The sequence below is a fragment of the Brachypodium distachyon genome, chromosome 5, assembly GCF_000005505.3.
Source record: "Brachypodium distachyon strain Bd21 chromosome 5, Brachypodium_distachyon_v3.0, whole genome shotgun sequence".
NCBI classification, from domain to species: Eukaryota; Viridiplantae; Streptophyta; class Magnoliopsida; order Poales; family Poaceae; genus Brachypodium; species Brachypodium distachyon.
In genome coordinates this window covers 2,891,992-2,901,183 of record NC_016135.3, presented here as the reverse complement: position 1 = coordinate 2,901,183, position 9,192 = coordinate 2,891,992, and the positions used below count along the sequence as shown (strand labels likewise).

Genomic DNA, 9,192 nt, shown 5'->3' with positions numbered 1-9,192 from the left:
TCGTTTCCGCAACATCTGAGTAAGAGTTTTTGAAACACCTCAGACACATGTGTGAGTTTACACACGAAGTATAATGTGAAAATTAGATAATATTCTGAATTTTTTTATGAGATGAATTCAAGACAAAAGAAGACTCCATGCAAAAATTCAAGATTTTCTGACTAATATCTAATAATATTATCATTTTTTGAAAATGGCCTAAACAAATAAAATGCATTTAAAAGGTATAACACATAGCAATTTCACTACAAACTTGTGTAATCACGTATGTTAGCCTTCAGTGAGTCAAATATAAGCTTCTCTCGGTGTTTTTACACACAATTTTGGTAGCTATCAATGATTTATCAGTTACTAGCCGAAAATTTAATTAACTCAACTAATGTAGGGAATATAGTAAATAAGGTCGAGAAAATATGAAATCCAGTGTGCACACCGATCATGTACTCACAAGACTATATAAAAAAATATTGAGATAGAAAACTATATGAGAATTGGATGAACTAGGACAACTATAGGTGCTCCTCATTTCGTCGAACACGTTATGAGCACCCTGGACATCAAGTACATCGGCATCAAAGTCGGCCTCCTTCTCAACGACGGCAACTCCGAGCTTGCAGCAGGCGGCATCCGTGTCCTCCAGCGATGGCAGCGACGTCACGTACGCCATCACGCAACGGCAGAGAAGACACATACACCATCATGTGCTGCAGCTCGGCCTCGGCCACACCGCCCGCGACGCCTTCCTAGGCGCCCGCCTCGCGTGAACCAATACCGGAGGAGGAGCGGCGGCGGGGGCTCACGAGATGGAGTGGCGGCGGCACGCCAACACCGGCACCGCCGTGCCGCGGTCGCCATCGGCGCCCTTCACCCACCCGGCCACGCTCGACACCGTGGCCATGGACCTGGAGCTCAAGACCTGCATCCGTGCCGACCTGGAGACCTTCCTAAAGGGCCGTGCCTGTGCCTACTATCATCGGCTGGGCCGCTTGTGGCGCTGGAGCTTCCTGCTCTACGGCCCGCCCATCACAGGCAAGTCCACGTTTGCCGCGACGATGGCGTGGTTCTTGGGGTAGACGTGTACAACGTTGACCTTTCTCGTGGCGACTGCGACGATGACCTCCACGCACTTCTCCTTGACACTGCCCCACGGTCGCTCATCCTCGTATAGGACCTCGACTGGTACCTCCGCGGTGGTAACGGGGCGATGTCGGCTGCAAGGGCCGCTAGGGTGCTAGGCTTGATGGCGCGCTCTCGTCGTGCTGCGTGGAAGAGCACGTGATGGTGTTCTCCATGAGCGGTGGCAAGGAGGGTGTGGACCCGGCCATGCTCCGCCCCGGGAGGTTGGACGTGCACATCCACTTCACCATGTGCAACTTCGAAGGGTTCAAGGCTCTAGCCAGCAACTACCTAGGCCTCTAGGACCACAAGCTGTACTCGCAGGTGGAGGAGGGCTTCCACGCTGCCAGTGGCGCGCACCTCAGCCCGCCGAGCTCCGCGAGATCATGCTTGCCAACCGTGCCTGCCCGAACCGCGCGCCTGTATGGTCATCGACGCTAAGCTCAATATTCTATACAGTATACACCATAAACCGACATAACATATATGATACACCTACAGTCGCTGAAGGTTGAAAGTGCACAAATGGACATTAATTTCACGGCCATGGCCACCAGGGCAGAGCTCGAGGTTTTAATCGATTCTTCCGAGCGAACGTCTATACTTAGATTCGAGTATATATATCCAAGGCATTTGTCGCGCCACACCCGCAGATGCTCGCCGTTGATGTCAGCTGATTAGAGCCTAAGCTCGTGGTCAAGCTCGCCGCAACCAGACGTGGCAACTTTGACGGAGCATTTCATCGAACAGCCCGTGCGTGTCCTGTGCGCCGCCGTGGCCAACCACCTGCCCGCGCCACAAGACCTTTCCAGATAGCTCCGCATCGTCACGCTAAACATACCAGCGGGAGGATCCAACCTGATGTACAAGGATTCCCGGCCGATTAGTGTCATGCTGTCGAACCGAAGCTCGTCGGTGGCGGCCGGAGCACGCGCACGTGGATAGAACACCACAGAGCACCAAATCGAACGAGTAAAAGTGCAGGAGAAAGAGAAGGTCACTTAGAATACAACGGTGTCGGCTATCAGCGTCTAGGAGTCGCGGTTTCCCAGGAATTTGACGACGAAGCACCGGTGACCGAAGTTGATGAATAGGACCAAGAGCTCGATGTGGTCGATCGTTCTCCAATTAATTGCGCCTGGACGACGAGGCGGACGAGGCATAGCTTCCGGCGAAGCGGGGGCCACGGTGCGTTCAGAGAGCAGGGAGAGAGGAAAGGAGAGGGTGGCGCGGGAATGCTGCGGTTGAAGCGCGGGCCAGCACGGCGCGCGGGTCCTGGCATTCCGCGGCGCGTGGGCGAGCGCCTGCGCCAGGATGCGGCAAGGGGCGCGCGCGGGAACGACCACGTGTGCGGCAGCGCAGGAGGAGTAGCGCCAGGTGAGCCAACGGCCAAAGGAGGAAGAAGACGGCAGGCCCCACGTTTCTAAATTAAACATTACGGCCTGATTACGAAGTTTAAAGGTTGCCCACCACCTTTTAGTGATGCACTTACACCCTCTGAAATTTAAAACAACTTTTAGGTCCATAAAGTTGCCGGAGGCCATTGGCAATGGAAAATACGTGGTACACAAACCACTGCATACGAACCAAGATTCCTCAAGCGACTAACCTTTCAAGGTTTGGCCGAGAAGCGATTGGCCCCTTTACTTCGTGACTTTTACCGACGACTTAAGTAGATATGGTTACATCTAATTGATGAAGCAAAAGTCTAAAACATCTGAAAAGTTCAAAGAATTTCAACATGAAGTGAAGAATCATCGTGAGGGAAAGATTAAATTTCTGCGATCAGATCGTGGAGGAGAATATCTAAGTCACAAGTTTAGTAAACATCTTAGTGGACCTAGTACTCCACAGAGAAACAGGGTAAGGTCTATGAGATCCTTAACTGAGCTGCCTTTATTTTTTTGTGGTTATGCACTTGAAACAGTAGCTTTTACACTTAATAGAGCGCCGTCAAAGTCTGTTGAGACAGCACAATATGAGATATGGCATGGGAAGAAACCCAACTCGTCGTTTCTTAAAATTTGGGGTTGTGATGCTTATGTAAAACGTTTACAGCCAAACAAACTAGACCCTAAATCAGACAAATGCTACTTTGTTGGTTATCCCAAAAACACAATTGGGTATTGATAGATCGGTATGGTCGGCTAGAGGGGGGGGGGGTGAATAGGCGACTAACAAATTTTACTTTTTTCTTTCTTTTCTTGAAAGATACAAACAATTAATCCTAGTGTTTACTAGATTCTCTAAAGGTAAAGCAACCCTAGTATGAAGTGCAATAGCCGAAGCAATAAGATAACAAGAATTGATACCACATGAGAGACGAAGATTTTTACCGGAATTCCACCGATTGGGGTAGGTGTACGTCTCTGTTTGGAGGAGTGCTCTACCACAAAGGTAGAGGCGTCACAAAGGCTCACTCTATTCTCTTCTCACCACACCACAAAAGTGATGTGAGCTCCACTAGTGGCTTCCTTGGGGGCGAAGTCCAAACCCTTACAAACTTGACCGGGGCTAGCTGCACAACTCAATTGGAGGCTCCCAATCCAAATCCCGAGCTCCTCACACCAAGGGAGGGCTCAAGGCAACCGCTTCCGTCTAGGGCTCCCAAATTCCCAAGAGAAACGAAATCCACAAACGAAACAAGGTGAATCAACTTTGCCTTGGTGAAACCCTAGATCAAGATCTTCTCCTCCAATCCTCAAAAAATCAAGAGTTGGGAGTGGCTAGGGAGAGAGATCTTGGAGATTTAAGCCTTTTGTGTTCTTGGGGTGAGAGGTGGTGTTCTTGGCTGCTTGCTTGGTCAACTGGCTCGTTGGGGATGAAGGGGTATATAAATGGGGTCCCCAAAGGTCGAGCCATTAGGCACAGATCGGGATAGGCCGAAACTTCGGGGGAACAGCCGGACCTTCCAAGTGATCACAGGAAGTTCCGCATATTCCCTCCAGGGCTAACAGAGAGCACTCGGAGGTTCGGGTAGAAGTTCACCCGGAACTTCCGCCGCCTGGGAACCTGGAATGCCAGAACTGGGAATTTGAACTTGGTTTCTCCTCTCACCTTTTTGGGTAGGCTTTTTGGTGGGTCCAAATTTGTGTAGATGTGTATGTGAAATTGATTCACCTGTTACCTTCCCTTGTGGATTTCCTCTTCATAGTACGGATGTCCTACGACTCAAATCAACGAAAAACGCTGCTAAACACCACTACGTTTCTTTCCTTCTCGAGGGTACACGAATCGTCTTGTGCCAAGTTCTTTATAAAATCTGAAGTGCTTAGCACACGATTAGATAATAAAACACGTTTTCATCACCACCAAAACCACTTAGGAGAGAAATGCCCTTTCAATTTCCCCTTTTTGGTGATTGATAACAACACAAAGATTTGCATAAAGAATAATCAATTAAGCTAGATGCAAGAAATCTAAAATATAGACGCCCCCCCAGGTCTATGCACCAAATAAATTTGCTTGAAATGCAAAGTGCATATACACAAGGATCAACACTCCCCCTAGATTTTATAAACCAATAACTCAATTGCAAAGGATTAAAGATATAACAATAAGCTCTCTAAAGAATATGTAGATTCATTCATTCAATGATTAGAGCATTAGCTCAAATTGGCATACCAAATGTGAATGAACCTACAAGGATTTATCCATAACAAAACAAAGCAATGCTTCCATGAAGCATAAGATTAGATAAATCCCAACTAGTTAATTTACCTTTTGCAATGTGACCTTGTGAGGAGCAATTCTATGAGGGCACAAATGAACACATCTCCACACAAGATTAGTAAGACAAGATATATAAGATATAAGCATTAAAACCATAGCTAGAACAAGTAGTCCAACACACATAGCTAGCTATTACATCACAAATAATTATCAACTCTTACACAAACCACAAATTTAAAGTAGCTCACACATAAAGTTCAACAAAATAGATAAGTAGCACAAGCATATTAAAACTTCATGGATAAAAACGAGCTTGTGACTAAACCATGCAAATCCCCGAGGGCTAACACTAACACTCTCCCTCACAACTACACTCTCCCCCTTTGCCATCAAGACACCAAAAAGGGAAGAATCGTCCCAAGAGAGAAACAAGCAAATCATTCGGAGGCCTCGTCTTCATCATCGTCCTCATCATCAATACAGGAGGTATCCTCATCACTACCCTCAGCAGCGGGCACTTCTTGATCTTCATCTTCAGCTTCTTCATTGCCACACCCCGGAGAAGGGATATGATAACCATTCTTTTCCCAATCTCCATGGGTGCTCCTCCAACCCTCAAAGTTCTCAACATCGGACACAGGAGAGCTAGGCGAGTTCATGGATTGGAAGAGACGCTCTTGACGATGAAGTATGTGATGATTGTCCTTGTCAATCTTGTATATCTTACTCTCATTAGATTGTTGTAACATCCCAAAAATTTGAAACTTTTGCATCCATAAGCATAATGCCACAATTGCATATTTGAATTCAAATTTGAATCTCAAAAGGCTTTGAAAAGATTTTATTTCAATTTAAACCCTACGGTTTACACCCATTTGAGCTTTGGATCTTCAAACCAATAGGGTTTATTTACAAAAGGGGTTTATATTGCATAAATAAGCAATCCCACAATTTTTGGATAATTATTTGGAGTTGAAAAACTATTTTATTTAAATAGTTATATAGCGCTAAAGGCATTTATAGGGCAAATGTATTTTTAGATATTTTATTTTGAGGGGAAATTACTCCCAAAAGTTGAATCATGATAAAACATGATTTTACAAATTTTCTGGAATTTATTTGCGCCAATTTGGAGTTCAAAATAAAAAGATATCAAAGAAATGAGAAAAAGGAAAAAAGAAAAGGTTAAAAGGAAAAAAAAGAGGGAGGAAACCGGACCGGCCCGGCCAAAAGGGCCGAACCAGCCCCGTTCCGACCGCGCCCAAACCGAGCGAGCCGGCCCACCGCGCGCCCGACCGCGCCGAGCCACGGACAGGTGTGGCCCACCTGTCGGGGTCGTCTTCTCCGCGGGGAAAGCCCCGGATCTCCGCCGCGACACGCGCACGCCTTCCTTCTTCGCCGCCGCGCGCTCACCGCCGTGATCTCGTCGTCCCGTGCCTCCCGCGCCTCGCCGACCGCGTCCCTATAAAGGCCACGGACTCCTCTTCTTTTTCCCCCCAAACCCCCACGCGCACACGCCCCCAGGCTGCCGGAATTTGCCGCCGCTGTTTTCGCGTCACGCCGACCTCGCCGGCGAGTCTCTTCGCCCGAGCCTTGAAATTTCTGGACCGCATCGCCCTCGCGCACGTTTTGACGCACGCGGATTTGTTCTTGGTGCACCCTAGCAGCCAGAGTAGCGCCGCCCGACCTCGTCGGAGTCGCGCCCACGCCGACGAGAGTCCCCGCTGTCCTAGGCATCGCCCTCGACCTCTTTTCGTCGCGCGGACTGTGTAACGGCCTTTGCCTCGTCGTGCCGCCCTCGCCGGAGCCTTCCCCCGCGCCGCCAGCTCCACCGGAGACCCCGCCGCCACCCCGCCCGTGCTGCGCCGCCGCCTGAGCCGCTCGCCGGAACCCTAAGGTTCCCGGAGGTGAGCCCGACGCTTCTCGTCCGTTGGATCTTGATCAACGGCCGAGGTTAGATCCCGTATTTTCATTTTAAATGAACCGGTACCGTCCAATAAGATCACGCCACGTGTCACTGCTTAAATAAAAAACGAGAATAAAATTTAATCCCGGAATTGATTTAAATGGCACTTTTGTAGAAAAGCCCCTGTAACTTCAAATGCTTATAACTTTTAAACCCTTTGGCCAAATTTGACAAACTTTAGATTTTTGGAAAGCTCTCAACCTGTAGAAACTTTTTGCACTTTTAAATTTAAATTTGAATATTTAAATCACAGTCGATTTACAGAATAGGGTTTAATGCCATTTAATTCATAACTAATTATTTTGAAATCCTTTTTAGTTGAAACCAGTGCCCAAAAATTTGTTTTATTATCTTATGTCCATTGGGATAGAGAAATAAATATTTGAAATTAAATTATTTGGCTGATGCCAAGAAAATTGTAATTCAGGGTTTTATTTAATTGTTTTTGCCTTTTGTTTCAAACCCTAATGCATTATTTTTAAGTACCAATGCTTAGGATCAATTGATTATCCAAATAAAAAAAAACAATCATGTCACATCCTCGCATCGCATCATAGCATACTTTCTTTTGCCATGATGTGAAATGTGTGTTTATGTATGCATTGTTTGTATTTGAATAGTTTTCTCGGAGTGTGAACCTTGTGATTATGACGAGTGTTTGAACTCCAACTGCTACCAAGGCAAGTTCACTTTGATCATATCCTATTACTGTCTGTTTTTAAAATACTTATGCATTAGAGTTGTTTGTAGAAATGCATTGATAGGACTATTACTCGTACTTATGCTAGCTATGATTGACCTACTAGCTCTAGGGTTATCTTTGCCATGAATCCTCCACCAATAGCCATCGTGATTAGTATTGCTTAGTCATGCTATGTTAGTAAACGTGGGAGGGAATCTCAATCACTGTGAAATGATGATATGGAGTGATTTTGGAACCCTAATGAACCATCCTGGGTGGACTGCTTTGAGATTTTGAGATGTTATGCGACGTCAGGTCCATTTCTATGGGTCGCTCTGAGTCGAGTCTCCGTGGATTAGGAGATGGATCGTCCATGGACGTCTCTTCTATGGATTCGGGGAGCACTTGCGTCGCAAATGTGGAATGCCACCTGGGGTATCTGAGACTGGACTAGTTTCCTGTTTAGTAGCTTCCAGTACAACCACAAGCTAATATGGGCTCTGGCTGGATGGAGTAAGAAATATGAACCCAGATCCGAGGGATTGTACTGAGGTAGTTGTGTAGGTGGGAGCGCGGGTCACTCAGGTGGTTTGGGTGAATATGTTCTGAAAATTCTTGAAGTCGATGCCGTTGCTACTCCACCCGGAGGACGGTAAGGGATTAACACGTCGATTTCTTGTGGGGAATGTGTACAACCTCTCGAGAGTGTCAAACTAAGTACTTAGCCGTGTCCCCGGTTACGGACAATCATGAGCAACTAGATATTGGGGCTGTAAGGAAAGTCTCACTCATTCCAACTTCTTAAATAAAATAAATGGTTTGAACTTGGGTTTAGGAGCATTGATGTTTCTACTCGATGTCCTTAGATTAATAGGAGCATCTGTGTTTCTACTCGGTCTCCAGTAGTTAACAATAATGTAACATTCAATTGTAGTAAGATAAACTATGTTTTGCTACCACGCCATAAAGCCTGAACCCCACTATACCTCAATTGCATATATTTGGTAGCATCAGTTATAACTTCCAGGTGAACTTGCCAATACATTCAATTTATTGACCACGTAGTGGATGCAAATCAATAATGCAGGTGAATCTGACGAAGAGTGAGGTTCGTCGATGTTCTTTGGGTCATGTGCTTACATTCCAACATGCTCTCTCCTCTGGGAGTAGTTGAGGCCCATTTGCTCCACCTTTTCCGCTGCCGTTTGTGAAACTGTTTTTATAATATTTTGGAACTCTATTTGTATTGCTGACCCAAGGAGTTATGCAAGTTTGTAAGTACTATTAAGTTCTGGATGATACGATGTAATAAAGTACTTTTGACCTTTGTATCTTGATATTACATCTTGAAACTGTGTGTGCTAGTGAGTCGATCCAGAGACTAGCACAAATAAGCACAGAGATCGAACCCAATGGCAGGAGGATAAGGCATTGCTACGGAACCACACGTATAAGGCCATGCCAGCAGCCGACGACCAGGAGGTGTCTGAGGTGGCTGCCCAGTTCGAGAGCATGGAGAAGAACACCTAGGATCTGGAGACCTGCCTTGGTGAGGAGATGACCAGGACTGACGATGCTGAGAAGCTAGTCGGTCATCTGCTGGAGGAGAAGACCCAATGGCAGGAGGATAAGGCATTGCTACAGAACACTATCCTCAACATGGGAGACGCCATTGACCAGCTGAAGTACGAGAGAGACCTGGCTCGCTACTACTGCGAGCAGTTCAAGGCCTTCATTGAGGCAGCAGCCGCAGCCG

General features: G+C 46.7%; 1 pseudogene; it reads left to right on the top strand.

Annotated features, from left to right (window-relative positions):
* The first annotated feature begins 541 nt into the window (after positions 1 to 541).
* LOC100845867 lies at positions 542 to 8,966 on the top strand (annotated as a pseudogene).
* The last annotated feature ends 226 nt before the right edge of the window (positions 8,967 to 9,192 follow it).